General features: G+C 40.5%; 1 protein-coding gene and 1 long non-coding RNA gene across 7 annotated transcripts in view; one reads left to right on the top strand and one right to left on the bottom strand.

Annotated features, from left to right (window-relative positions):
• LOC100576247 (frizzled 2) overlaps positions 1-27,862 on the bottom strand; it is a 122,783-nt gene that overhangs the window by 28,370 nt on the left and 66,551 nt on the right. Inside the window, exons 1-4 of one of the 6 annotated variants that reach the window (XR_003305537.1) lie at positions 20,003-21,894; positions 18,593-18,683; positions 18,130-18,195; positions 17,769-18,030 (exon numbers count right to left, since the gene is read on the bottom strand). The exons of 2 other annotated variants lie outside the window; for them this stretch is intronic. The gene's annotated coding sequence lies outside the window, so the exon portion shown is untranslated. 3 more of the 6 variants (XM_006559227.3, XR_003305538.1, XM_006559226.3) reach the window with 3 other exon arrangements.
• On the top strand, positions 18,883-22,979 carry LOC102656808. The gene is made up of 2 exons (XR_003305539.1): positions 18,883-19,774; positions 19,848-22,979. It is a non-coding gene; the product is annotated as an uncharacterized LOC102656808 (long non-coding RNA).

The following is a 27,862-nucleotide window of genomic DNA, read 5'->3' as shown; positions in this document are numbered from 1 at the left end:
TTCCAACGTCTACAAATCAATCTCTCACTCTTCCATCCGATCCTCTCAAATAAAATAATTTTTAAGCCAAGATATTTGAAAATTATGCAAAAAAGATTTAATATATTTCTATAACAATTTCTTCAAGATTTAATTCACGTTATGCTTTCATAAACTTCACATTGTGCTGCGACGGTCACCGATTATCGACACAATTTTCCAACTATTTTTTTTTTTATACACGTATAAAAAACTTCGATTGGCCTCTTTTCCCATAGAAACCATGTCACTGGAAAATAAATCTTCAAGAGCGTTGTGTTTAAAGAAAATTAATATTAACTGGTATTACAAGGTCATATATAAAAAAGTGTATATAAATAATTTAGATCATAGTTAATTTTAACAAAACGCTCATGTGTTAATCTTCCAGCAACTTTCTTCTTGAGAAAAAATTGTGGTTATTTTTATATCATAATCGATTCTCTTTTCTAAATTTTTCGACTATACACGACTCACCCCCATTTTATAATATCCTGCAATTTCTCTTGCCTATTATAATTTTTATTAAGACGAAATATATATTTAAATGTACGTATTCCATTTTTAAATATTCAAAAATATATCATCCCCTTTCCAGATCGAGAATCCATGCTCTAAATTGTTCAAATCGAGCCTTAAACATATAAGAAACTTCAAACTTGCGATTATCATCCCAAAGGTCAACCCTCCTCCATTTACCTTCTCATCAACCGTACACGTTTCAATCTCAAGCTTCCCTCAGCTTCTCGAAAATGATCTCGCGTAAAACTCCTCTGATAGCGGTTATCGCGATCATCCGAGCTTATCCATCGGCCGTTCAACGTTTCAAATACACGATTTTTAATCGTTCCCTTTCTCTCTCTCTAGACGAATGACGTTGCTACCAGCAGAGAGATACCTATCGATTTTCCGTCGCAGACGCCGGATCTTTTTCGCGATTATTTCGCGCCGACGCTTTCAGGTAAATGCGAATTTACAGGTAACACGAGTTTCGTGGCCTTTGTGTGCGTATACGCGTGTGTACGCGCCCGCCTCCTCTCTCTGTGTGTGTGCCGGCTAAAAAGAAAGCCTCATTCATCTCGACTGGGAAAACGCAAAACGATGATGAAAAGCTGATGAAGGGGATGTCTGAACGCGTCGAACTGGATTGCGAGCTTTATTAGACGGGATAACGCGGATGGCAGCGGCGGCAGCGGCAGCTCGGGCACAAGGCGCACGTTTGTTCCATTATTTCCGGGAAAAGAAGCGACGACCTGTCGATGCATCGTCGATGCTTCCTCGAAATCTTCCGCGGTTCCCTTTAATCACGCGTCGATGATGAATGCCCGAGCCAATATTATATTCGATCGTGGAAACGATTTTAATAATCCTCCTCGATTCCGTTGCTCTTTGAATCCGTGCATGCGTGTATATGTATGTGTATGTCTGAGAAGAAATTGTCGAGTTGGAAGTTGATCGATTGAACGAAATCAATCGTCCAAGGTTTTTACGAGATTACGCGTGGGGCAAAATATGAATTGGGTATTTCAAGTTTTTATTCCAAAGTATGTGCATCGCGTTGTTGGAAATTAATTCAATAAATATGTGTGTCACGGTTATCTAGATTATAATTCTTTGATTAAAAATCATAAACAGTGAAACCATTGGATTCTCTTAATCTCTCCTAATTTATCTCCTCGAATAAGTTACCAAAAAATAATAGATAAGATGAGAAGTTCTAATAATTTTCTTTTTCAAACGATCTAATATAACAAATTCTGGATGGAACTCGTCTCTACACCCCTTTCTTAAAAGAAATAATTTTGTATTCTCCGCTTCTAACAGTAGAAACCCAATTATAATTAATTTCAATAATATTTATTAAAAACGTTCGTTAAAAATTACACGCTTTTTCAATTAATTTGTGCAAAGTGCCCTTAACGCGTGTACTGACGAGCTAAAAAAGGGGTGGACGAGCGAGTACGTCATTATTTTGCAGCTCGCTTAAGGAAACGGTCGGTTTTTCGAAAGCGACTCGCGCGGAAAAAGGAACCTGTTCGTCGTTTCTCCGCACGTTGGTCGAACGTTATGCACGAGAAGCTTGGTAGACGCGAGCGGAATTCCCCGCGACACGAGAAATCTCTCTCTCTCTCTCCTTTCTGCGATCGACCTTACTCCACCGTTTCGCGTTTCCATCGAAGTGGAGAGGCTTTGAATCCAACACGAGCACGGTTTAATTGATCCACGAACAAAGCGAGCCCCTCGGCCGATCCGCCTGACCAATACAGGACTTACGAGGTCGTTTCTTCGTTCGACATCGCGGCACAGCTTCTTTTTCTTGCAGGGAAAACGCTAATTAACACTCGTTCCCCCTCGATTTCCAACGAGGGAGAGACACGTTATCGCGAGGAGACGAGAAACGACTGAAACTTTGTGTTTATCGACGCGACGAATCGACCTCCTATTGTGGTGGGACGAAACTTTGGCTTCGAGGAATCGTCGCCGAATCAAAACACAGTTTGCTTCGCTTCCACGTACGAATAATTCGCCGAGGTTTTTTTGACAGGTAAAAAGAAGATCGAAGAAGAGGTTTGTTTGAAGGGGAGAGTGTTTGTTTAGCTTCGATAAGTCATAGGATTTTTCAGATTTTTCTTATGTGAATATCTCGAGGAGGAGAAGTATTTGTTCGATGATTAAAAGGCAATTTAATTTTGGAAATTTTAATGAGATTGGAATGCAAAGTTTATTATCGTTTTCTTCGATTTTATATATATATTATAAAGAGGGATTTTTTTATTCTGAAGATGATGGATCGAAGGGGAATTCGAATGTGTATGATGCATGAAAAGCGATTGGTTTTTCTTTTTTTTTTGAAGAGTTTTTAAAGTAATTCCGAGGATGGTTAGAGTATGGGGATTATTGATGGGGAATTCAGAATTTAGGGGAGAATTGGCCGTACTTTTAATAAAGGACAAGAATTAATAGCATTGGAGGAAGCATTTAGAATTCAGGAGGGTGAAATAATTTTTGGATTGAATAGAACTTTAAAATTCAAATTGAAAAGGGCTTTCATCGAATACGAAATTTTCTGGAAAACGTATATTTAGCTCATTGATATTCAAATTTGATCGATTCACGATAAAATATAATAAATATAAATTCGAAATAATTTAAACTATTAAATAAAAACTCGTAGAAAAATATCGCGTCGAAATTCGAAAAACTTCACCTCTCCCATAATAAGCTTTCATAATTTCCCATAACAATTGGACAAACCAATTGGAAACAAATTTCGAAATTACATCATAATTGGTGCAATCAACAAGGATGAAAAAAAAAAAAAAAGAAAGCAATAACGATAATTGCGCATAGAAAAACGATTCATTCCTTACTTTAAACTCGTTTCGAAACGACATCCCCACAATAAAACGGACACAAAAAACGATCTCTAACCAACCACTTAACTCTTTCATCCACCCTCTTCAGTAATTCCACGCTCCTCCCCTCTACTTCAAAGTAAGAAACACGTTACATAACTCAAAGGAAAACCTATATTCCCCGACAGTTACACAGAATTGCAGCCCACCCCCTACGAAGACGAATGTCTATCCCGCGCGAAAGTACAATTGAATACCCCTTGATGGCATCGTTGCTTACCGGTGCTCCGTATTGATCCGAAAAGAAAGAAAGAAAGGAAGGAAGAAAGGAAGAAAAATATTCAACTGGATGGTAGAAAATATATATATATATGTATCCTTACAGACACACCATCGCAAAGGAAAGATCGTAAGGGGAAATCTTATGGTGCGGTGACGACGTTTCTCGTTGGCACACGGTCGATAGGACTCCACCACCACCGTCATTCCACCCACCATCGACCCTCCCCCTTGGAGAAGCTTTCCGACCGTGGCGGTGCTATCGACCCAACAGTTTCCCCGCGAGGACTATACGCAAAATTTCGACCAACTCTGGCAACCATAATCGCGTGTATCGCCGTTAATTAGAAACGATTGAATGGGAAATTTTTGGAAAGATCGAAATGTTTGTTGATCGAATATATATAATTGGGATAAACACGAGAATAGTTTAAAATTTCTGAGAATATTGAAGTGTTTGTTTAAAGACATTGAAAAAAGAATGAGTCATGAACGCGACAGGATTATAAATTTCGAAGAAGTCGAGTAATCGTATCGAAAATGTAAACATGAAATTTAAGAAGAAAGGAAAATAAGATTGTGATTGCTTTATGTTGAAATTTAAATTGTATCAAAAATTTGAGTGTTTTGGAATAGAATATATTTGATTTAATTGCGAGTGTTAATTAAAGTACAAGTTTATTTGTATATTTTGAAAAAGAATGATATTTTGTTTTATTATATTTGTACGGGTAGATAAAGATAAAGATATTTTGAATGGAACCTGTTTTTTAAGGGGATAATATATCAAGCTTGATGGCGTAAAAGAGAACATTATTCGAAAGAATTACAGTCATTCTAAGAAACAGGAACGCTGGAAAGAATGATGGATGACTGGTGGCATACGTTTTGAACAGTGAATATACTGAAAAGGAGGGAAGTGGAACATTTTACGGAACTTTATTTTCTTACAATACGTTTATTTCTTACGCCATTGAATTCTTGCCTACTAAAGTTTCAGTCTTTATGAAAAATTATGTAAATAGATCTTTTGTATCGAATTCTTCCACGAGATATTTGCAAAAATTGTAAATATCTTGTAAAAAAAAAAAGTATGTAGACGAAAATGAATAAAATAAAATAAAAATGTTTATCCATCCATTATACTTTCCAATTTATAAAATAGAATGTACAGAATAATGCGCGAAAAAAAAAATATATATATATATAAAATAAACAAAGATATTTAATTAATTTTCTTAATCATATTCCAAGAAATATTAATTTGCATGAATATTCGCCTTCACCTCATAATATATTCAAAGACGCTAATAAGCATTACAAAAATGATAAACTACTAATTAGAATTAAACGTTAACTGTGCCATGAAGGCAATTAATAAACCTTGCCATTTAACTTCTTCTCCTAGAAAAAAAAAGAAAAAATTACATATGCAGAACGACTTTGCATTAAACTTCACACCGTAATAAGATATATGTCGAGGCTCGTAAAAATTACACGCTACACAACGATACATAAATACACAATAAATCTTGTCATCCAATTTTTCATTCTCGTTAAAAAAAAAATACACACACATATATATATATATATACACATATGCAAAACGATTCTCAACTACACACTGTAATAAGATGTTCGAATGCAGAGGACAATTACGTAAGAATTACACGCGATGCAACGATACGAAAATATAAATCGCAATTAAACGTCGAGATACGGTCGATGGATAGAGAATTATATACCTGTTGAATGTAATCGTTATTCGATTACGATCTATCGATGCGGAGAAGAGACACTAAACGCGGCGAAATTTCAAACTGAATGGAAAGAGAGAAAAGGTGGAGGGAGGGGAAGAAGGAAGGATAGCGAGAAGGGAGAGATCTTAATGATTAGCGGAGAGGAGCAGCAGTATATAAAGCCGGTGATTGGCGGAACGTGTGTGCAAGTGAATGAACGGCCAGGTGGTGAGGGGTGAAGAGAGAGAGAGAGAAAAACAGGTGCAAAATATAGGCGGTGTGCGTGAGAGCGAATATTAGAGCGGGTACCAATAAAGAGCAATAAAGATCAGGATTGTTGTGTTGCGAGTGAAAATTCTTTAGCCCGGCCTACCTACGCGCGACATTAATATTTATAATCAACCTGGCCGATATCGTTGTTAAGTTAATAGCGTGATAAAATAAAATATCGCGGATGGAAAAATTTCAAGCGGCCTCTCTCGTTTAATTACCTCTATCCGTGCCAACATTTATACAAATAGATAATTGAATCTTATCTAACGAGGTGAATTTTACGAGATATTAATGCCTGGATAGATAGAGAAAACATTTCTTTTCAAACGGCCCACTTCCATCAAATGTTACAAGCGTTTAATAAATAACGATAAAAAAACGATATAAAGATATTCTAATACGCGAATAATTAAAGATAAAAGTATCGATGATAAAAATCATCCTATTATTCTGTGCATTAAAATAGAGTAGAGTGTTTTAAGGAACGATTACGTTTTATAGATCACGTTTTATACGTAACAACAAAGATTTCAAGATAGCAGCCAGCTTCTATAAAAGGATATGTTTCGTGCTCGAAACCTTCGTGCAGTTGGCTTCAATTTTTTCCTCGCTATGAATGAAAGAACGGTCGATCTAGGGCTCGGAGAAAGCTGCAAGAATTGGACGGATTAGAGGAACACGAGCAAGTATCGAAGGAGAAATAGAGAGAGGGAGGGGAGAGAGAGAGAGAGAGAACAGGAGCGAGGCAGGTGTGCAGAAGGCGTATATTACGAAACGAGGGAACAAGGTGTAGACAGACCACGTCTTCGGAAATTCTATTAAAAATCCCCGCAATTGAATCTTTAAAACCTTTTATTTACGCTCTGTAACTTCTACGTCTCTAAATTTCTATCCAATTTAAAATCTTCCAATAATTGCCAACTCGAATCTAAATCCAATACAATATTCAAACTAAAATATCATATCATATGATATTATTCGCAAATTTAATCGTTCGTGAATAACGAGAAATAAATGCTCGAAAGATCGATGGAAATGTAGAGCAAAGGCCGCTTCCGGCAATATTCCGCGGAAGCGGCGCAGAGTACAAAGGTAGAAAGAAGAAATAAGAGGAACGAATAATCGCCCCGCTCGCCTTTTTCCAAGGATACCGCGAGGGTAACGTGACACCGGTTAGGAAAAATATCCGCGGAGTTTCACTCGCATGCACGAGGATCCGACAAAGTGGCTTTGATCCTTATCGAACGCGGTATACCCCATCCACGCGGAATCGCGCGCGTCAGCCTTAAAAAGCTCGCCGTAACCGTTTACCAGTTTCGAGTTACCTTTGGGGAATTCAAAAGGCCCGCGGCGCGTTATCGAGCCACCGCCTAAGCAAATATAAGCTGGAATATCCAAAAAGTGCCGCGAAAGGGAACACCGTTTGTCGCGTTTCGCCGCGGGTTCGAGCAAATTTTGCGAACAATAGAAGAATGGGTCCATCTCTCTCTCTTCCTCAGTTCGCGTGGATCAGCGAGGAGGAGGATTTGAGAGTAATAAGAAAGATATTTTCTTTTGATAGGTCTAGTCTTCAGGAACAGATTTCAGGAAGAGTTTGTATGGTTCGACTTTTTGAATGTAGATTGAATCTTTTGGTTTCTATTGGATTTGGTATTATACGTTGTGTTGTTGGATTCGTTTAGGCGGATAAAAGATTTATTGCGATTGAGAAGAGCTTGTATTTTTGAGATAGAAAGATATAGTTGTCAAAATTTCAACTCTAAATGAAATATTGTTGTACAAAAATAGCAAGCATAACTTTAAACAAGTTATTATTATATAAAAATAATTATGATTTGAAAAAACGATACATGTATCAATGTAAAATCTATTGTTAAATTAGAAAACAAAATTTCGAAATTTGAATAAATAATAAAATTATAATAAATAAATAATACCTAATGATATAATGGAAATAGAATTAAAAAAAAAAAAAATAATTACAACTTCCACGTAACAAAGCATCTACCTCTGGGTCTCCCCATTATTAAATCCTCGACAAACCACCCGAATATTTATTTCTACGCAAGACCATCATTTCCGGAAGCCACCCTTCTTCACGCCAACAACAACAACATTCACCAACTCCGCACGGTTAACCATTGAATCGGCTCTTTATATTTTCTCCTTCGATTTCCAACCTCGTGTCGTCCCTTTCTCTCCATACTCTCTCTCTCTCTCTCTCTCCTCACCCCACAGAGAGCACGAGGCCGTGCACAGGAGCCACGGAGACAACAAAGGAACAATTCTTTCCCCCCTTCTCTATACTCTCGCGCTATCTCCTTTATTTATCTATCGGTCATTCGTGGAACGAGAGACGGCGCGACCGAGCAGCACACGGATTCCACCCTCCGAACGAGAAAGAGTTACGATCCTCGATCTCGCCCGGATCCACCGGAGAGAGCTCTCCTGACCTCTCGAAGGGGACCTCTCTCTTTCTCTCTCTCTCTCCTTCCCCACGTTTCGATGCAGATTCCACAGGCCAAGGGCCCCGACTATACATGCTCTACACAACGCATACTCTCTCTCCAAAGGACCCAACAACCGACCCAACAAGAGGTAAGAAGAGTAGAGGAGGAGGAAAGAGAGAAGAAGTACACGCGGCGTGGAGGAAGAGGAGGCCAGAGGAGGAACCGACGAAGGAACAGGCTAACCGAGCAAACGGCCGACAAACCAGGCTGCACGGGGGAGAAGAGGGAGGGTGGGTCGTCTCGCAACTGGTGTTAACTCCACGAGAGAGACCACGAAGAAGAAGACGAAGACGAAGACGACGACCACGACTACTACGAGTAGCAGCACCACGCTGGACTGCCATTTTTTTCGACCCTTTTGCGGCGCACACCCGTTATGCAGATACGTGGCTGGCCTTTCGACGGTGTGTTCCTCGAATCGTGGCCTGGCTTCTGCCCACACGGACGAGTCGAGGGACACGCGCTCACGGATCGTGCGAAATTATGCGGGATATTGTGCAAGCTGGGATATACGTACTAGGTGAAAAGTGGGCCTCCTCGAGCGTAGGAAAGTCGCGTGGGAGAGTAATACGGACGAAAGGGAGGGGAGGGAGAGAGAGAGAAAATCGCGTATGTGTGGAGCGAGCCGCGCGCGCTTTGCCTCGGTTTCCGGTGGTGCGCGGATGTGTGGGTACGAAGCGCGTGGATGGAAATTGTGTATTAAGTAGCACGAGTGGGTACGCGGAGTGTTTGTTACGTTTGCGAAGAGTAATTGGGTGATTGAGCTGGTTTTGATAGACAGTGAAAAGTATATTTATTAACTCACGTTCGCTTTGATGAGATGTTGGGATAATGTAATGGGATGCAAGCGTAGATTTCTTTTTTTTTCTCGCCGTGTTAATGAAGCATGTAACGGGGAGGAGGGAAGTTTAAAATGTATCGTTCCAAAGGTATTTCTATCGAAGAAATCTTGAAAGAGATATTGAAAGAATCGTACAACTCTATATTAATTCTGAACGTTGTGACAAATCTACGCCATTTATCAGACGATTTGAATTAAAACAACCAGTTGAATATGACCAACTTCCTCAATATCGCATGTGCTCTGTTAACTTTCACGAATTTTGACGTGTCACTTAAGCTGGATAAAAGTAAGTCCAATTCAAACAGGAAATAATTCAACAATTGTAACGCATAAAGGTAATCGTGATCGTTAAGATATTATTCAAATTTTTTGAAAGTCCAAATCAATGAAAAATTTAATCAATCAATCTTCAACAATTACCTTCAAGCATCATGAAAAGGTTAATAATTCTTACCCATCGGTCTACAAGATTCCATCCAAAATAATACCACCCCCTCCTCCACGCACAACTTTAACTCTCCAAACATTCTAACCCCCGCGTTTTTATTAAAACTTGCACGCATATAGCACCCAAACTTAACCCCTTTGGCACCGGAAAATAAACTACCCCACCAATATATATACGTTTTCCCCAACCGTCCAAGCAAATACTTAATTCCTGCCCATTCTATTCGGCATTTAACGCGCGATTTCATTAAGCGAGATGGATCTCCGCCGTTGGAAAGGTTAATCCAACGTCTGCGGGCTTCCATATCGCGAGGGAAACAGAGGAAAACGCGGACGAGAGCAAGAAAGGAGGGTGAAAAGAGAGAATGCCACGCACGAGAGAGAGAGAGAGAGGGCTTCGTCGATTACGGTTTCACCTGGGCATCGGAGGGAAAGAGACGTCGTCGCGAGGAGAGGAGAGGAGAGGAGAGGAGAGAAGAGTCAAAGAGACGGTGTCGCGTACGCTTCTTCCCGCTTCCCTCTGTGCAGCCGCGAGGTGGAGCGCAGGCAGAAAGAGAAAAAGGCAGGGGAGGGAGAGATGTTGGGGGTGGCTAGGGCGAGCTTGACGCGACGTGAAAAGCACTCGCTTCGGCGTGGTGGCAAGAAGAAGAGAAAAAGTCCCGTGAGCGAGACACGCGTTCGCCAAGTTTTCCCGCAAAACAACGGGGGAGGAACAACGGCGACGCGGATATAATGCCGCCTCGTTAAAAAATAATTCATTTAACCACAATGCTTCGACGATGTGCGAAAAAAAAAAAGAGGCAAAGTTGTAGCCTACAACAACAACACAGATACGATGAGATACGTAGAGATCCGCGCTTCACGCGCAAGGGTGTTTGTGTTCGTCCGTCTCTCTTTGTTCCGATATCGCACCCCCTTTTCGTCTACTATATACTCGTTTGCTTACAATAACGTGGTGGCGATAGTGTACAATAAGAGAATCCGTTGTAATTAACGCAATAAATAAGTATAGCGAGAGATGTTGGAGAATGAAATTCCCCTCTTTATCTTTGAACCTTCGTTTTGAACCGTGGAGTATCGTTTTTCTTATTAGAAAGAATATTTTATACTTGGATTTGTAATTTGTAAATTTGTTTGATGAATTGTAATAGAAAGTTGTACGTGTAAAATTTAGTATATATTGGAAAATGTGATAAAGGTATCGTGTTAAATTAAATCTCTAAACCTATAAATATCTAAATTGAATAAAAAATGAGAAACGATGACGAGAGAGAGAAGCTGGGAAGAAAGTCTCGGTGTGATAGTCGTGTCGTTTCAAAATGGAAACGCGTATGTTCTCTAGAATTAACATGGTAATGCGATAATATCGGTTACTTTGGTAATATGGCGATATCGGATTTTATATCTAACTGACGTATCTGAATCAGGCATTCCCATTAATGGGTGTGCTTGAAAGTTACCGAGCGTAACGATGTACATGTTTAGTTCAAATTGTTCAGATTTCAGATAGCTGGTTACAGGAATGGCTAAATAAAAATGTAAACAAATAAATAATCCCCATAGAAGCGCGAAACAATCTCCTTCCCATAGCGTGTCTGTAATCTATTTGATATCTTTGAATTTGTTTTTAATTAATAACATAATTTCATAATACTTTTGTTTTAAAATCCTCCTAATCAATGTTATCAAATTTATGAATTAACTAAAAGATACCTAAATCATTATGGAAAATGTGCTTTTAAAGTTATATAATCGATTTTTATTTTCTACCAATTTTCTTCTTCTAATCCTAAAAAAAATTTCATAATTAATAAAACAAAATTATACCATTTAATATTATTAAAATCTATACTAACCTATATTCATACTATCCTGAAGAAATTTTCCTCCATTTCCACACATTCGATCCTAACGATATCATCTTACAGAATCCCAATTTAATATTTACACGCGTAAAAATATCCAAATACGATGAAAAAAAAGAAAGAAAGATATTATTTTCCCATATCCAATATCTCTTCGTATCCAATAGAGTGAAACAAGTTCGTGCGCCGAGGTTGAAAACCGATAAAATCAGGGAATCGGCGTATCGAAGGGCGTACAACAACAACGTTCGATGCCCGACCCGACGAGAGACGACGCTTCTGAACGAAACGGCTGAATTATAAAAAGTGTTCGTCGAATGGTCGTCAATTAAAGCGTCATCCAGCTTGAATAAATTTATAAGCTCGACTCTACGGTCGATAGGACGGCAAGTCGCCTGTGAATGGAAACGATCCAACGCGATTCAGATGATAATAACCTCCTCCTCCCCCCTCGCGCAATCTCCCGCAACCTTTCCTCCTTCTTCTTTTTACCCATCATATTTTTCTTCCTCCCTCCGCATACCAGTTTTATTTTTCCTTCTCTCTCTCCCTCCAGAACAATCCAATGTAACCATTGTCCGTTGGTTGAAAACGCGTCACCCATACAGAAAGAGAGAAACACTCGGCAGTCGAGCGCGCGAGTCGCTTTTCGCCCTTTCCAAACATTTTCTTTTCTTTCATTAAGCGGCCTTTTCACACCGTCTCAACAACCACAGACAGACCGTTCACCTTCGCCTTTCACGGGGGGTTTCACGGGGCAGAGGGTGGACCAAAAAAGGCCATGGATTCTCGGGGAACCCGTTCGCATAATGCCAGACACCTCCAGATGTAGGTTTACCGGATACTAAAGCGTGGAACGCGCTTTTTTTGCCGGGGCCCGAGCGGGACACGACGCGCGAAACGTCGTCGCCGATAATGACTGCCGAGGAGTCCTTCCTTCCTTTCTTCCTTCCTTATTCTTTCCTTTCTCCTCCTCGATTCTCTCTCACCTCTGTCTATATTCGCCTCGTGCTCCTGGTAACTCATTCTCTTTCTCTTTTTTATTCTCTTTCTCAGTCCGTTTTGAAACGACGAGGAAGAACACACACGATTCCTCCTCAATTCTCTCTCATCTCTGTCTATATTCGCCTCGTGCTCCTGGTAACTCACTCTCTCTTTCTTTTTTATTCCTTTTCTCAGTCCGTTTTGAAACGACGAGGAAGAACACACGCGATTCCTCCTCAATTCTCTCTCATCTCTGTCTATATTCGCCTCGTGCTCCTGGTAACTCTCTCTCTTTTTTATTCTCTTTCTCAGTCCGTTTTGAAACGATGAGGAAGGACACACACGATTCGATCGGTCCATTGCGAGAGGAAAAAACGCGGGAACACGGTGGACCATCGAGAGGAAAAAGACGCGGGAAAAAATGAGGAATGGAGGTTAGAAGAGAGAGGTTAGGATCGAAACGAAGTAAGTTGGATATTGGTGGTGGTATTGGATAGTTGGGCTTGTAGTTTTCTATGGTTTGAAAAAAAAAAAAGAAAAAGAAAAAGGTTGATGGATTGGTGTGTCGCAGTCGGGAAGTACAGAGGGATTCATTCAGACGTGTGGAATGGAGAAAGTGGCTTGTGGTTTTGTGCGAGAGAGGGAATATATATAGATTATTTAAATAGGCAGTGTTTTATACAAATTCATTTCTTTATGGAGATATACAGGACACTTATGGCCTCCGAGATGCGATACTTACATCATTTAGATAGCCAGTGTTTTATAATGAGATGGTAAGAAAATGAGTAGGATTGTTACTCTCTTGGAATCAATGCGATATTTAAATGTGTTGTGTAATTGGCCCTTTTAAATTGATTACAATACACGTCTGCTAAGGTTTGATTAAAATATACGTAAGATTAATCATTATAAGGAAAAATAAAGATCAGTAAAAAAGAAAAAAAAAGTGTTTGAAAGTGATGAGTTAAAAGAATATGAAAAGAAAAAAAGATAGAAGAATAAAGGAAGGGGAAAAAAGGAATGAAAAGAAAGAGAAGAAAGAAAGGAAAAAGAAATTTTCTTTGACTATATGTATCACGCAAAGCCTGTCAGACTTCCCGTCTGTAATAAAGAATAAAATAAACTTGAGGCTCTGTTTCAAAACATTACAAAATATCAAAACTAAAAAAAAATACCAAAAGATATCCGTGAATGAATCAAATACTTATTTAAATTACATCCAATAACAATTTGATTTTGCAAAAACAATTTGCAATCAAACCAATTATTGATCAAAAATAAACTTTTATTCAAAATTCAAAATTATAGCTTAAAAAACGAAGAATCTAATAAAGAAAAGATGTATCATTTTGGCAAATTTGACAGTGATATAAGATATAAAACAAAAAGAATAAAATGGATTTAAAAATACCACGAAAGGGTAGTAAATTTCCAACGGGGAATCAATTTTGAATTAATTCCAAAAACAAACGAAAAAACAGAAAAAAAAAAAAAAAGACTGGAAACCCGTGTCACTCTGACAGGTTTGCCAGCCCCGTTGTATAAAACAATCCAAAAGAGAAGCAATTACGTATTCCAACAGCCATCTCGACGCCTACCGTCGATAATCGAGGCTAAAAACGGAACACACCGTCGGACTTGGACTTCGCTCGATCAAATCTCGCCACCGAAAAAAAAAGAAAGGAAAAAAGAGTGAAAACACGTGGAGGGAGGAGGAGGAGGCGGAGGAGGAGGAGGAGGAGGAAAGAAGCCTTCGTCGTTTATCTCTCCGGCCTTTTTACGACTATCGTGGCAGAGGCAGCAGCTTCCTTCCTGCCTGTTTTCGAGAGTTCCCGAGCCGCTCTCGTTAAATTTGCACCAGGCGACGCCGATATTCGCGCCCGTATATTTTTTCTTCGCCTACCAACCCCGATTATATTTATTCCTCCGTGTGTCGTTCGAACGGAAACGCTCGCAACGATAAACTGCGCGAGCCAACCTCTCCTCTCCTCTCCTCTCCTCTCCTCCCGCCGGTTGCAACTCGAATATCGCCTCTCTATCAGATACCCGACCGTCCTCCTCCTTTTCTCTGTCGCGATAACGCGTACCAGCTTCAGATTACGAGGCACGGGACCCAAGCCGTAGCCCGGCAAACCGGCGTGTGCAGGCGTTAATTATCGGCTGCGTGGCGTTAGGTCGTTTTCTCGAATGGGAATGGGAATGGCTCGCCGTTGCGGATGTAACTGTTTGCTACCGAGATGAAACGAGACACATGTGGAAATACGCAGGGATAAATAAATTTCTTCTTCGAATATTTTCACGTATAGATAATCGAGTTTAAAATCTTTTCCATCTTCTTTCTCTGGATGTCCTTTTCGCATTTTAATTTCAATATCCGAAGGACCGGTGTTTTTTCAATAATAAAAAGTTCCTGTAAAATTAAATTGAGCGAAGTGAGTGCAGAATAGTTCTCTACGTATGCTATAAATAAAATACTATCTATATGTACGGAGCGTTGCATTTAAGTGAGAACGATAGGATGAAGTGAAAAGGGATGGAATTTATAAAAAGCCTTGAATTGATTATTTCCCTGCAAGAAAGAATTAAATTACTTACGTTAAAAATCTTATTTTAAAGAATAATAACTCGAAGATTTCTTAACGTATTTAAATAAGCTGATGATGAAGCTTATATTAAAAATTGTACAATTCTCTTTTTAAAAAAACGTACTACATTTCCTTGCAAGATATTCCAATGTTCCCAATTAAACCAAATATATATATAATACCAAAGAACTTGCAAACGTATATATATATATACACATACTTTAAAGAATTTTCCTCGATTCATCGATGGATTCAATCAAAAGCCATCTCCTAAATTTTCCTCCATAACCTTAAAACAGTGTTTTACACTCGCCCGTTTTACACTCTATGACAAGTAAACCGATATATTTTCGCGCGAAACGTGGCCCGCGTTTAACGCGCGGAACGAGGTAGTTACGAGGAACGTATTCATCGCGTTGTCCCCTTATTTCTGAAACAAGAAGCGAAAGAAGGAGAGGGAAGGGACATCACCCACCTGGGGGACGATATATCACGGGAAACGAGCGGAGGATCGACTTCTTATTGGGTTGGCAACCGGCACTGTCGCGAGGCTGGAGCAACATGACTAATTATTGCTGTCCCGCTTCGGTGCCGTCTAGTTTACCTTTGCACGCTTTCCCGCCTGTCATTTCTCACGCGTCGACGCGACCATCGGTCTGCTCTCCGGCGTACGATTCACGAGCCTTTTGCGAATACGGGAACCAATGTGTAGAGAGCCGACCAAACCAGTGTCTTTACGCTGCCTGACACGCCACATGGAGAAAGGTAGAAGGAACGATAATTGTTTCTATGCGGGTATTGAGAGATTTCTATGAACAGTGCATTAACACCTTTGAGTAATTAAATACTGCCTTTTTCAAGAGTTCATTGATATGTGTTACGCTACATAATAGTTCATCAAAGATCAATTATTCGTATTTTCTACGTATAAAATTAAATATATATAGTTGAAAAGAAGTTTCCCTTTGAAAAATTTTGAATATTTTCGCAAGATTTGAATTAAATATAAAAGAGAGTCTTTAGTCTTAGATATTTTTATTTTTTAAATGAATCATAAAGTACATAGGATAGGATTACTTATGGAATAACACATTGGGCAAATGACTCTCAACTGTTCTTTTTTCAGGATTGCCAAGAATTTAATACAAAAATGACGGCTTAATTCAAATCTTGCGTTAATTTTGGGACACTCTATATAATATATATGGAGATATGAATGAGGAAAATTCGTATGGAAATATTCTAAAGAAAATTTCTCGATATCAACATTAAATATTCTATAAAAAAACTTTATCAAAATAAAAGATAGAAAAAGATGGAATTCTATTAATAATTTCTCTATTTACCTTCGTAAAACACGCGTGCATTCGATCCTCCACATTCGACCATTCAAAGAGTGGTTATTTATACGTATACTAGGGCGCCTTAATTAGCGCGACCAAATCAATTGAGGTGGGGAACAAGGATTTTTCTTTTGTCGCCATCTCTTGCTTTCACGGTGTTTTTCGGTCTAACGATTTTCCCCATTTTTCTCGATCGTTCCGTTTACACGGCCCGTTTCACCGACGATACAAAAATACTAGGAGGACACACCACACGTTAAAGAGATGAAGGTACTACACAACAGAGAGCATACTTGCGACATAAAGAAGCTGTTTTCGCATCGTTAATACTCTTCTCTCTTTCTTTTTCTCCGGTAATCAGTGGCCGACCAGTCAACTTTGTTTGCCGATGACATCTGTGCGCTCTCGTAATTGCGTACCTGCTATTCATACGCGATGAGACTACGTCTCGAATAAGGACTTCTATCAAGGACGCATGTAACGTCGTCTATGCGCGTCGAACCTACGTTTATGCAAATAGCACTGCAGACCACGCGTCACGTAATCATCTCGACCGCGAGAAACGCAATTCTTTCGGGCTTGACGATTGATTGCAGAGACTGTTACAGTTCTTGCATCGTGTTGTCAGAGAGATTTAATTGAAACGTACGAATTGCAGTTGGAGGCACGAGAGATGTACAGATGTAACAAAGTATTTGTACGTCGATTCGAAAATATTGGTTTCAATGGAAATTTGGAAGCGATGGAAAAATATCTTTGAAAGAATGGAATAAATTCCGATTTTGGGGATGTATTTTACAATACAATACGCTAAAACAAATGAAAATTCATCTTTGTATTATAATATTGAATTTGATTTATTTTATCAATTATTAAACGTTTGATAAGATTGTATTAAATCCTTCTTTATTTTATATGGATGATTATTTTAAATTTGGAGAATAAATTTGTAGAAAGAGAAATTCTAATATTAATCCTTTAGATCTAAATTTAGATATAATTGAATTTTGTATCTTTAATTCCTTATTTTGTATTTCCAAAAATAATTCAATGAATATATATAGAATATTTTAAAAACAATCACTTTTTCATTTCATTATTTTATTATACAATGTATTTATATAATATTATATGTATTATATATATATATATAATAAAATAATGAAATGAAAAAATGATGAATATATGTGAACATAGAATATTTTTTAAAATATTCTATATACACATATATTCATTGAATTATTTTTGGAAATATAAAATAAGGAATTAAAGATACAAAATTAAATTACATCTGGATTGGTTAATCTAAAGGATTAATACTAAGATTTCTCTTTCTACAAATTTATTCTCCAAATTTAAAATAATTATCCATATAAGATTTATAAGAAAGATTAATCCTATCAAATGTTTAATAACTGATAAAAAATATATAATATATAATAAAATAATGAAATTAATTATATATCAATTAGTTTTTCATCTTTTTTTTATGTTCAATGATTAAATATTTCATTAGAAATCCATATACATACATATATGGATTCATAGTTGCGAAAATGTTAAATAAATTTCCTGTACATTTATCTAAAAGGTAATTCAAATATACGAAGCACTACAAAAATACCTGGTCTCTAAATACAACTAGCGATAAAACGTCTGGTTCGCGATGTGTTAACACATTGTTGACCGGTCGCGAGCGTACTCGTATTTTCATGCACAAACGTTGTTGACCGGTCATGAGTATACTCACGTTTGCATATGCATCAACTTGTGCAATTATTGAACTAAAAAATTGAATATATTATTGAAATGTTTATTACATTGAATATGAATGTGTTTGTTTAATTTTTATATTTCTTTTATTTTATTGACATCTTAATTACCATATTCCAGTACTGCTATATTAAATTTTTTAAATCTTGTTGTAAACTTTTTTCTCTTGATTAATGCTGAAAAAATAATTTGCATAAAATATAACAAATATAAATTATATTGTTGAAATTGTAAATAAATTTTTAAAATTTATCCAAAATTTTGAATTTTTTCAACTAGAAATTTAATTATAAGAATCGATTCTGTTGGCAGTTTTTATATACAGTAAATATATCTATGAATAACATTGTTAATACTTCTTCGAAATCTGATATACATTCCAATTTTGAAGAAGTCCTCTAGAAAATTTAATATCGTTATATTTATATATTACATTACGATTTTATCTTTATCTATGTTGAAAAAAATAGACAGCTGCATAAAAATCTTATCCACGAGCAAAAAACATGCCAAATAAGATAATGGTCGTAAATCACAAGCAATCACTTATCTATTAATTCAAAAATGACTCACCACGTATCCAATTCCGATTTTAGAAACCAAGATCTTCCAGATAAGAGACATTCTGATATCGTCGGTTTGCTTATTGTACACATAATTGCTGCTACAAATATATTTTCATTATATCCGTTCTTCCATATGTGAAAATACATCGAAAAAATATAGCTATTTGAGAAATTTCCGTGTATACATTAACGATTGCCAAGTGTTTCGAATGGAGTAAAGAAACAACGGATTCGGAGTGAGCATCGACTGTTCGAAACAATAGACAGACAGAATGTTTCCGATATTTCTCACTGAAACAAAAATCACAGAATCACGTGACCACACAATGCGAACATCGAACACATTCCACAAAGATTTTCTTTCGTCTTCGACAGAAATATCAAATACTTTCACTTCTTTTCAAACTGACAATCGTTTCCTTTCACAATATCACCTTCTTCCTGCTTCTTTTATACTTTTCGAGACTAATCGAAATCTATCGAATATCGATGTATATCGATTCTATCGTATATTAATAAAACAATTTTTTTCATCGAATTAACAATTTTCTAAAGAAAAATACAAATTCGTCTAACAAATTGGCAATATAATTAACGCCATAATAATTTAATTAATTTAAAATTAATTATCAAAATATTTTCACTAGTACAATCGATTTGTATTCGAGTAATCGATGCACTCCGTCCGTTTCCGCGAAAGTAGCGAACTCTATATCGATTCCGCTTGCATTCGAAACAATAGTACATAAACGAGAATCGTCCATGTTTGTTAGCGTCGTCGCGACAACAGACTTGTGTGTTTCGAAAAAGGCGAACGAAGCCAACTGTGCGGTCCGTTTACCGAGAGCTCCGTATTCCCCAGTGTATACTAAAACCATCGATCGCGTTTTGCATGAATAATTTCGCGGAGGGACACGAGAAAAGAGGACCGTGGTCGTCTGGCGACGAAAAGAACGAAGATCGAAGAGAAATTTCGGGAAGGTATCGGTGAAATAGAAGGGGAATTGGAAGTAGTAAAGTCTGTGTCGTTCGGCATTCAGAATGCAGAAAAGGAGCGAGGAAAGAGGAGAATGTAGGGTGGCTCGGCAGTTTGCGTGCATGTGTTTCTCGTTCGTCCCTATGCACAAGGAGAGAAGAAGAGTCCAGAGAACGCGAGTCGACCATAGAGGAAAAGGAAGAATTATCGAAGGTAAGAGAGAGAGAGAGACGGAAGCGAGAGGCCGCAAAATATATGCTGCATGCTCGTGGATGCTCGTTTGCAGCGTGCCCGTGGTCGGACAGAGATAATCGTGCCTATACCGGCTACGGATAGAGTGAAACGGAAGAAAAGGAGAACGTGAAACGGTTCGCCGAGGAGGCTGGTCAATGGTAGGCCGGCTATCGGAACACCCTTCTCGAAAACAAAGCCGGATCTCACCTTGATTTATCGCTGAGTGCTGCCGCGGTGCTGTGTGTTCTGCTCCAGACCAGGCTGCAGCCGGGGTGAATTCCCCGGCGAAAATTAATCCATTATTAGGTAAACGAAGACGGAATAACTGCGATTACGGAGTTCAGAAATCACCACTCTTCTCTACACGAAACCTCGACGCTTCTTCCGCGTATTTTGTATCTTTTTTCTGCCTAGTTGCCCGCCACCAGACGGCTAACCTCGGTCCGTTGGAGTTCTGTGTACACACCATATACACGACCCGCCACTAAATCAGCTCCGTAAACGTATGCACGGTAACGTGTGTCACGACGAGCAGCTCGAAGCTTGCACACGGTAGCAGATCACACAATGCGCGTCTTCCTTACGTTCAAGTCATTCCCGTCAACGTCAACGACTCACAAAGGTACCGGATACACGATTTCTCCAGATATTTTCCTTCGTTCTCGTTCGACAAGCACGACGATACGCGACGCGGCATAAACGATACACGTGCGAGTCGTCGTAACGAGAGACGAACTACCCCTAACATCGGCCGAGAACGTACTGACATGAAGGCAACCGAGGAAACACGAAAGCGAAGCTCCGACTGAATCGTTGACGCGAGTGGGGGAAACCTTTCGGCCGACTTCGGAATACTTCGGCGCGTCTTCCCCCTCTTCCTTCCAATGAATACTTTACACGAGTGTAGGATTCTCCCGTTCTCTACGTACACGCTAAGAGTCCCGATGTGTATTCGGATTCTGTTCTCCTCTCTTTCCTTTTTTACCTCATTTCCACTCCTCCTCTTCTCTCTTTCATCTTCTCCCAATAGATACTCCCTCCTCTCTACCACTGTTCGCGCGAGTCTCGTACATGCACACCTGTTCACTGTGCATACGTGTGTGCACGCGACGCGTACCTTATATACCCTGTTCGCGGCAGTCTCCACACGCGCGATGACGTCACGCTGGGCGCCGTGGCGTGGATAACGAGATGGCCCGAGTCTTCCTCGGGACCCTCGATCGCTAATTATCGTCCTAGAGGTTTCGCCTCGTTCCGTGACCGGTTTGCTCTTCCTTTTTCTCTTCCTTCCCGTGGGCCTGCTGCCCACCGGACGGAGAAATCGTGCCCGCTTCGAGAAGAGAAGGCACCACCGGCAGCCACCCTCTCCCCGACGATTTTCGTTTCGCCGCTCGTTTCCCGGTGGCATTAATGATGTCTCGTGTAGGTACAGTCACGACCGGTTCCCTCCAGACCTACCTCCTATCAAGATCAAGTATCTTCGACTAGCCTCTTCGACTTCTCGGAGAGGACACGCCGTGAGGGGCAGCCGAACAATTCCCATCTAGGGTTTCACGCGGTGTGCAACACACGTCGTCCTGGTCCACACGCGATCCCCTTCGACTCTTCGCCGAGGAAGCGAAGTTGAAAGGTAGCGTTTTAGGAGGTTGGAGGGGGAGGGGTTCGAAATTCCACGAGCGTGGACCGTGCGAGTGCAAAAATGAGCATCGCGTCCAACGTATAAATAACGAAACACATAGCCTCGTTGTAGGAGGCTGCGACGAGGGTTTGTGCAATAAATAACGACCTAGCGGAGCACACCTGCAGCGACAAGGCGTGTCCGATGGACGATGAAGTTTAACGTCCCTCCCTCGTTTATTTCTCTGCCCAAAGCTATTGCAAGACGCGACACCAATAAAATGCTAATTCGCCCCTCCTCGTTACGAATATACGCACCCCTCTATCTTGTGTTTTTTAACGCGATCCCTGGAACGAGCTGGCTATACACGCTACTATCTATTATCATTCATATCGCGTATTATCGTGTATTATCGTTCATACCGTGTTTACCGATTGCTATATTATAATATCAGTGAGTTAAATAAAGCATGTTTCGTAGCCTTCATTCTTTAGTATATTTTTTTTATTTAAAATTACTCTATACGTAAAAATGATAATTTTTGAAAGTATTTGTTTAGTAAGTAATTTATAGACATTTTTGAGATCATAATTGAAATTAATTCTCTTTTAGAATTTTATAAACTCGTCAATCACGATTTAACAGATGATCCCTTAAAATGCAATATACTTGACAAAGCCAATTGGACGCACGCAATTTCTTATTATTATCTAATGAATGCAACACATTCTCCTCGGTTCATTTGAATAATCTAAATACAGCCTACGATCTCAACATCTGTTTCTGGCATAACTAATCTCTCAATCCGCCAAAACCCACGTATATTTAACAATCAATGATTTCAATTGTCATAATATAACAAGTGTTTTAAATCTAAAACAATTCCAGAAAATTTCACGTATCTTTCACGTACAATCCCAATCAATTTTTCTATTAAATCAATTTCTTCGATTTCCATTTCAATTCATTTATTTCAATTAATAATCTGCGAAAAGGAAATCAATTTAACTTGATAACTTTATAAATCTTACGATTTAGGAACGGACTTCTGGCAAATGTTTCCCTCTTGTAAACGTGTCCTCGGCGTCTCCTCAGCGCGGAAGGGAAGCTGTGCAGCCCTCGGGCCACGGACACTTTCCCTCACCGCTCCCGGAATAGCTCGGGAAAGCGAAGGGTAGGTTTTTTTCTTCCCGCAGCCAGGCAACGGGTGCATAGGAACGACGTAGGATTGGTTCTGATTATGATCTCGCGTCACCCCAACGTAAGGAGCGCGACAATGACGATGACTGCAATTCCGCGTACGCGCAAGGTGGTCCATTATGATCTTCCAGCTGGATTGAGCGACAAAATAGTGGAGATGAGGAGTTGGAGGAATCGTTCTAAGGAGCTCGTCGAATGTTTTAAGAAATCGTGCGTTTGTGTGGGGGAGGAAAGTCTCGTTTGGTCTCGTTTCATCCATTCCTTCGTGTGCGTGTGTGTGAGTATACTTTTGAATGTAAGTCGTTGAAATTTTAAAAAAATCTTTTAATTTTTCTTAGCCAAATATATATTTGTTTATATACACGAGTTGCTTGTATTTTAAGATTAATTCTTGTATTATTCATCAGGATTTTGAAAAATATTCTATGGATATATATAAAAATATCCTCTTTCATGTATCATAGAATTATGATTTTTCTTTAATAAGGACAAATAAATTATCCTATTCCAAGATAGGATTTAATTTGTGATAAAATGTTGAGAAATGTTAATAACAGAAATATAAAATTTCATTTTACGAGTAACTTTCTTTTAAATATATATTATGTTTATAGAAAGTTTCATTTTATATACATATTATTAGAAAGTTTTATTTTCTATATGTCTATAAAAAATAATCTATAGAAAGTTTCATTTTATTTTCCCCGTCTTGTTCTCAAACCGTTTAAACGTTTAAAACGTTCAAGAATTTTATAAGCAATTTTCAATTACGATATGCCTTCGCCAAGTGTTGCCGGTCTGTTAAATGATCTGCATAATCCGTGTTTTTTTCTTCCTTTCTTTTTTATTTCACGAAGGATCGTATGCTCGATATGCTCGTAAGCGTAATGTACGTGATGGAAAGTGGAGTAATAAGAGACAGCCTATAAACGTTCACGGCGTGTACAAGCTCTACTTTATATTCGCACGTAATAAAAACGTTGATTGTCGTTTGTTTCACGCATCGCGATCACCGACGACGCATCGCTATCTCGCATTATCCGGATACTCTCATAGCCTGTAATATTAAGTAATCGTGCAAGTCGAGTCTACGTGTCGATTATAGTAGCCAAGGACTATAACTGCCGAGCGAAAAAGAAAAGTGGTAACGGTTCACTGCACGGTTCCTTATTAAATCCAACTTTTCGACGAGGATCAGCGCCGATTCCGTGCCCACCTTCGATACGATTTATCGAAGAGAGAAGGATATTAATTAACGAACCGACGCGGGAAAGATTCCTCCCGGACAATGGGGCTCCAAGTTTTTCCAACGTCGAAAGTCTGACGTCGGTGGAGGAACGAGAAGAATTGTTCCGGCTGCAACAATACCTGCCGGCTGGCTCTAGAATCCGCCCGTCGAACTTAAATTTTAAGAGTCACTGGCACGAATAGACTTGCCGACCTCCGCTAAAAAGCGTTTTTTTCCACCGCTCGAATGGACCGCGGTCCGCCGCAGAAAACCCTTACTTTCCGCGCGACGAATAATTTAAGAGAGAAAAAGAGCGCAGCGACTCGGGAGGAGGGAAGAAAACGAAGAGAGACCGCGAGAGACGGAGAAAAGTTTTCGTTAAACTCTTTCTTCCTTTCTTTCTTTCTTTATTATTATTATTATTCTCCTCCTCCCCCTCTTCCGATTTCACCCTATCTATCGATTTCGGCGATCGATAGGGTGGTCTACGGCGGATTTTCCTCCCAGAGTTTTTATTGTGGACGCGCTTCTGAGGATTCAATTTCATTCTTTCGTCCTCGTGGTCGAAACCCGGGGAGAAACCGGACCGAGGGTGAGCGTCAAAGCGAAAGTTTCCATAATAACGCCTTTACCACCGATACCTCCTCTCGTCGCCGACAGAAACCCAAGAACTTACGCAAATGAACGGTTTTCGCGATCCCACGAAACGGGAGAGGGATGGGACGAAAGAAGTTGCAGTCGTTCAGACGATCCTCTAGATCCAGCCTTTCATTATTTACGCGTCTCACAATGTGTATTACTTGAATTTTACTACGTGTATAACGGCGATCGCGAAAATACGATTGATCAAAAGGATAAGAAAGACTTCCGCGCTGAAGTCTTCGCGAACAAGGACTCGTCGAGAGCAGATCCCTTCATTACCAACAGAAGTTCTTCCGCTTGAAGAAACGAGCGGGAAAATACGAAGCGTTTGAATAATTGAACGACGAAGTATCGAGTGAGAAACGGTTCGATATTATATTTTCGAATTCTCATTCTCTAGTACGTGCCTATTTTTTATATTTAAGCTTCACAATTTAAAACGAAGAAGACCAAAGAATTTCCTCCTTCTGATCCGTGTATAAATTCAAGTTTCCCTTTATATCATTCTAAATAAAGCCTCGTCAAACAGTACCCTGCACTGGCTACCAAATGGAGCAACCACCTGACCGTGAGAAGGGAGGAAGGGGGGAAGAAAACTCTGTTTTCCCTCTGTGTTTTTCAACGCGTGACAGACCGAGGTCTATCGGGATGAAGTCCTCAGAAACGGCACCGTACGCGACATCAGGTCTGAAATACAGGTTTTTGTCTCCCATAGAGAATAGTTGAGACTCCTCTCTCTCTCTCTCTCCCCCCTTATACAGTTAAACCCCCCAAGTGTAGACCCTCATTGTTGGGTCACGGTTGACATTCACGGCGTCCAGGCGTCCTCCTCGTCACCGGTAGGATTCTCCTGGGAGTGGATGCCTCCCAAGTCACAAAGGATCCTCTCGCTTCTGCACCCTCCAACTTCCTGCGCCGTAGGAGCCGCTTTAGAAATCCCCCGAAACCAATTTATCTTGAGAAGCCTAGGCCCAGGCTAAACGGATTTTCCCTCGGCTTGCATTAGACGCTTTTATTCGACGTGAAATTAGCTTACGGATCTCGCGCGGATCGATCGTCGCGAATTATTCCTTCGTGCTCAAAAACTGAGGGAGAAAGGAAGGTCCTCCTCGAGATTGAAGAGGATGATCCGATTCTTAATTGAAAAAGGAAAGAAAAAAGAAATTAACTCTCTCTCTCTCACGCGTTTATCTCGAGCTTTATCAAGATTTATTCCTATTATTGCACGATATGATGAATCCTCCCTTCGTTCCTTTGGACTAACGAGCGAGTAATCGAGAGACGACCGCGTCACAACCGAGAAACATCACGTCTAAGCCACTCTCCACCGGCGAGATTACGACTTCCTGCGCCCTATCTTTTCACGGTATAGGCACGTACTCGCGCCAATTGCGCTCGTGTGGTGTAACGTGTGTGGTGCGCTGACCGGCGACGCGGCCGGGTGGTCGGGTACAGACAGATAACGCCACGCCATATCGGTGCAACGAGGAACGCGATCCAGGTGTACACACACCGGGGCACGCTCTCTGTTTTTCCCCCCTCTCTTTCGCTCCCTCTTCCCCTCCTCTCCCCTCCTCCCGGGAGAATGCGTGCGTCTCTGTTTTTAAGCTTTCCATTGTAACGGTTTAACGCTCAAGCCGGGGCGTCGTTCGTTATCTGCTTATGGTTGGCGATACCCGCGTTACGAAAGCGTTTCTTTCTCCGTTGCAGCGAGTTACACACACACACACATGTACGCGTGGAAGAAGAAGAGAAAAGCAATCCTTCGAAGAAACGAGAAACCGACCCCGTTGTTATAATACCGGTGACAAGAATTCTTCAGATACAGCTCGACAACTGTAAGTTACGGGCCACTTCGTTTCGAGAAGAAGTCGTGGTTCGCGCCGAGTCATCTCCTCTCGCCTTCCACTAGTTTTCTTCGTCTTCTTCTTACGAGAGAAACGGGACCGTGCGAAGAGACGGTGGAAGAAGAAGAGAGACAGGCTTAAATGACCGATAGAGCGGCGCTGCGGGGTTCCGTTTCGACCAGTTTCTGGACGCCAGTCTTCTCTCGCTCCTCCGAAAAAAAGGCGCAGTTACGCGCGTATTTCACTTCACGAAACTACTCGCCTCTTTCTTGGCTCGAGACGGTGCTTCCTCCCCTATTGTTCGCCACGTGAGGCGAATGTGCGCGACCAGCGCCATTTCACACAAGTTTGCAAACAAGTATGGGCGACCTCCTGCCACGCAACCGCACCCTCGAATGCATACGCGCGGATGATGGACGAGGATCCGGGCCTGTGACTCCGTTTCACCGTCGAAAACCGTGGCCACGGTTTTATCCGGCGAGATCTGCCCGCTTCGTCGCCGCATTGACAGCTACACGGGCGTGGAATAAATTATGAAAATAAATCGTCGCTCGTTCCTCGAGATGGATTATCTATCTATCGGGAACATACGGGGTACGTGGCTGTCTCTTCAGACGAATTTCTCTCCCTCCCTCCTCTTCCTATCATCGGACGAAGGAACCGTCTGTTCGCTTTTATTTACCGGATTATACAATTCCCCGAGCTGGCACGAAATTATGGCGGCGAATTATATACCAGATATTGCTCTCCCACGAATCCCCCTTTCACGGAACTTTTCACGGGGAACTTAATAAACTCCCCTCCCCTATCTCCGCCTCTCGAAGAAAGAACCTCCCTCCTCGTGCCGATTTCCTTCACCCCGTGCCACAGGATGAATCTCTGTTCCTTTAATCGAAATATATATATCCGAAGTCGAAGCAGGTGGTTGGAAATCTTTCCATCTTGATACGGAAGAAGGAGATAAATAAATCGCGGGAATCGAAAGAGAAAATCGCGCGACAAAAGGCGCAACGTGGATCGAGAATCGTCCCCCTCCCTCTGGGAACGTCGCAGCTTGGATACATGCCGAGGGGTAACCCGAGACGCAGGAAAGGGAGAAGAGAAGATGCCAGAATGAGATTTAATAAATGCCACAGGCCACAGGTAGGCGACGTCTCAGCACCGCAAACCCGCCTACAGGGAGTCAGATTTCCTCTGGACTTCGATAATTCTGCCCCCCCCTTCCTCTCCTTCCTCCACGCACGTCCTCCTCCCGTTCGTGTCCTCTTAACGAGCGCATCGTGGGACGTGCATCCGTTTCGTGTCCGACATACAAGCGTTACGCGCGCGAAACGGACACCTCCACTTTGCGATTCGTCCAAACACGATGGACGCGAATCGAATCATTTGGTCGCTCGATGACGATGGCGACCCTCGGCCACGAAAATTTTGTATTCGGAGAGACTTGAACGCGTGGACGTGAGCGCGGTACAAATGTCGGAGGAAATTATTCGAATCCGTGGCGCGCAACCCACGACCACCCCTCTCGGCCT

The sequence above is a fragment of the Apis mellifera genome, linkage group LG10 (assembly GCF_003254395.2).
Source record: "Apis mellifera strain DH4 linkage group LG10, Amel_HAv3.1, whole genome shotgun sequence".
Lineage (NCBI taxonomy): Eukaryota > Metazoa > Arthropoda > Insecta > Hymenoptera > Apidae > Apis > Apis mellifera.
This window is presented reverse-complemented; position numbering and strand designations above follow the sequence as displayed.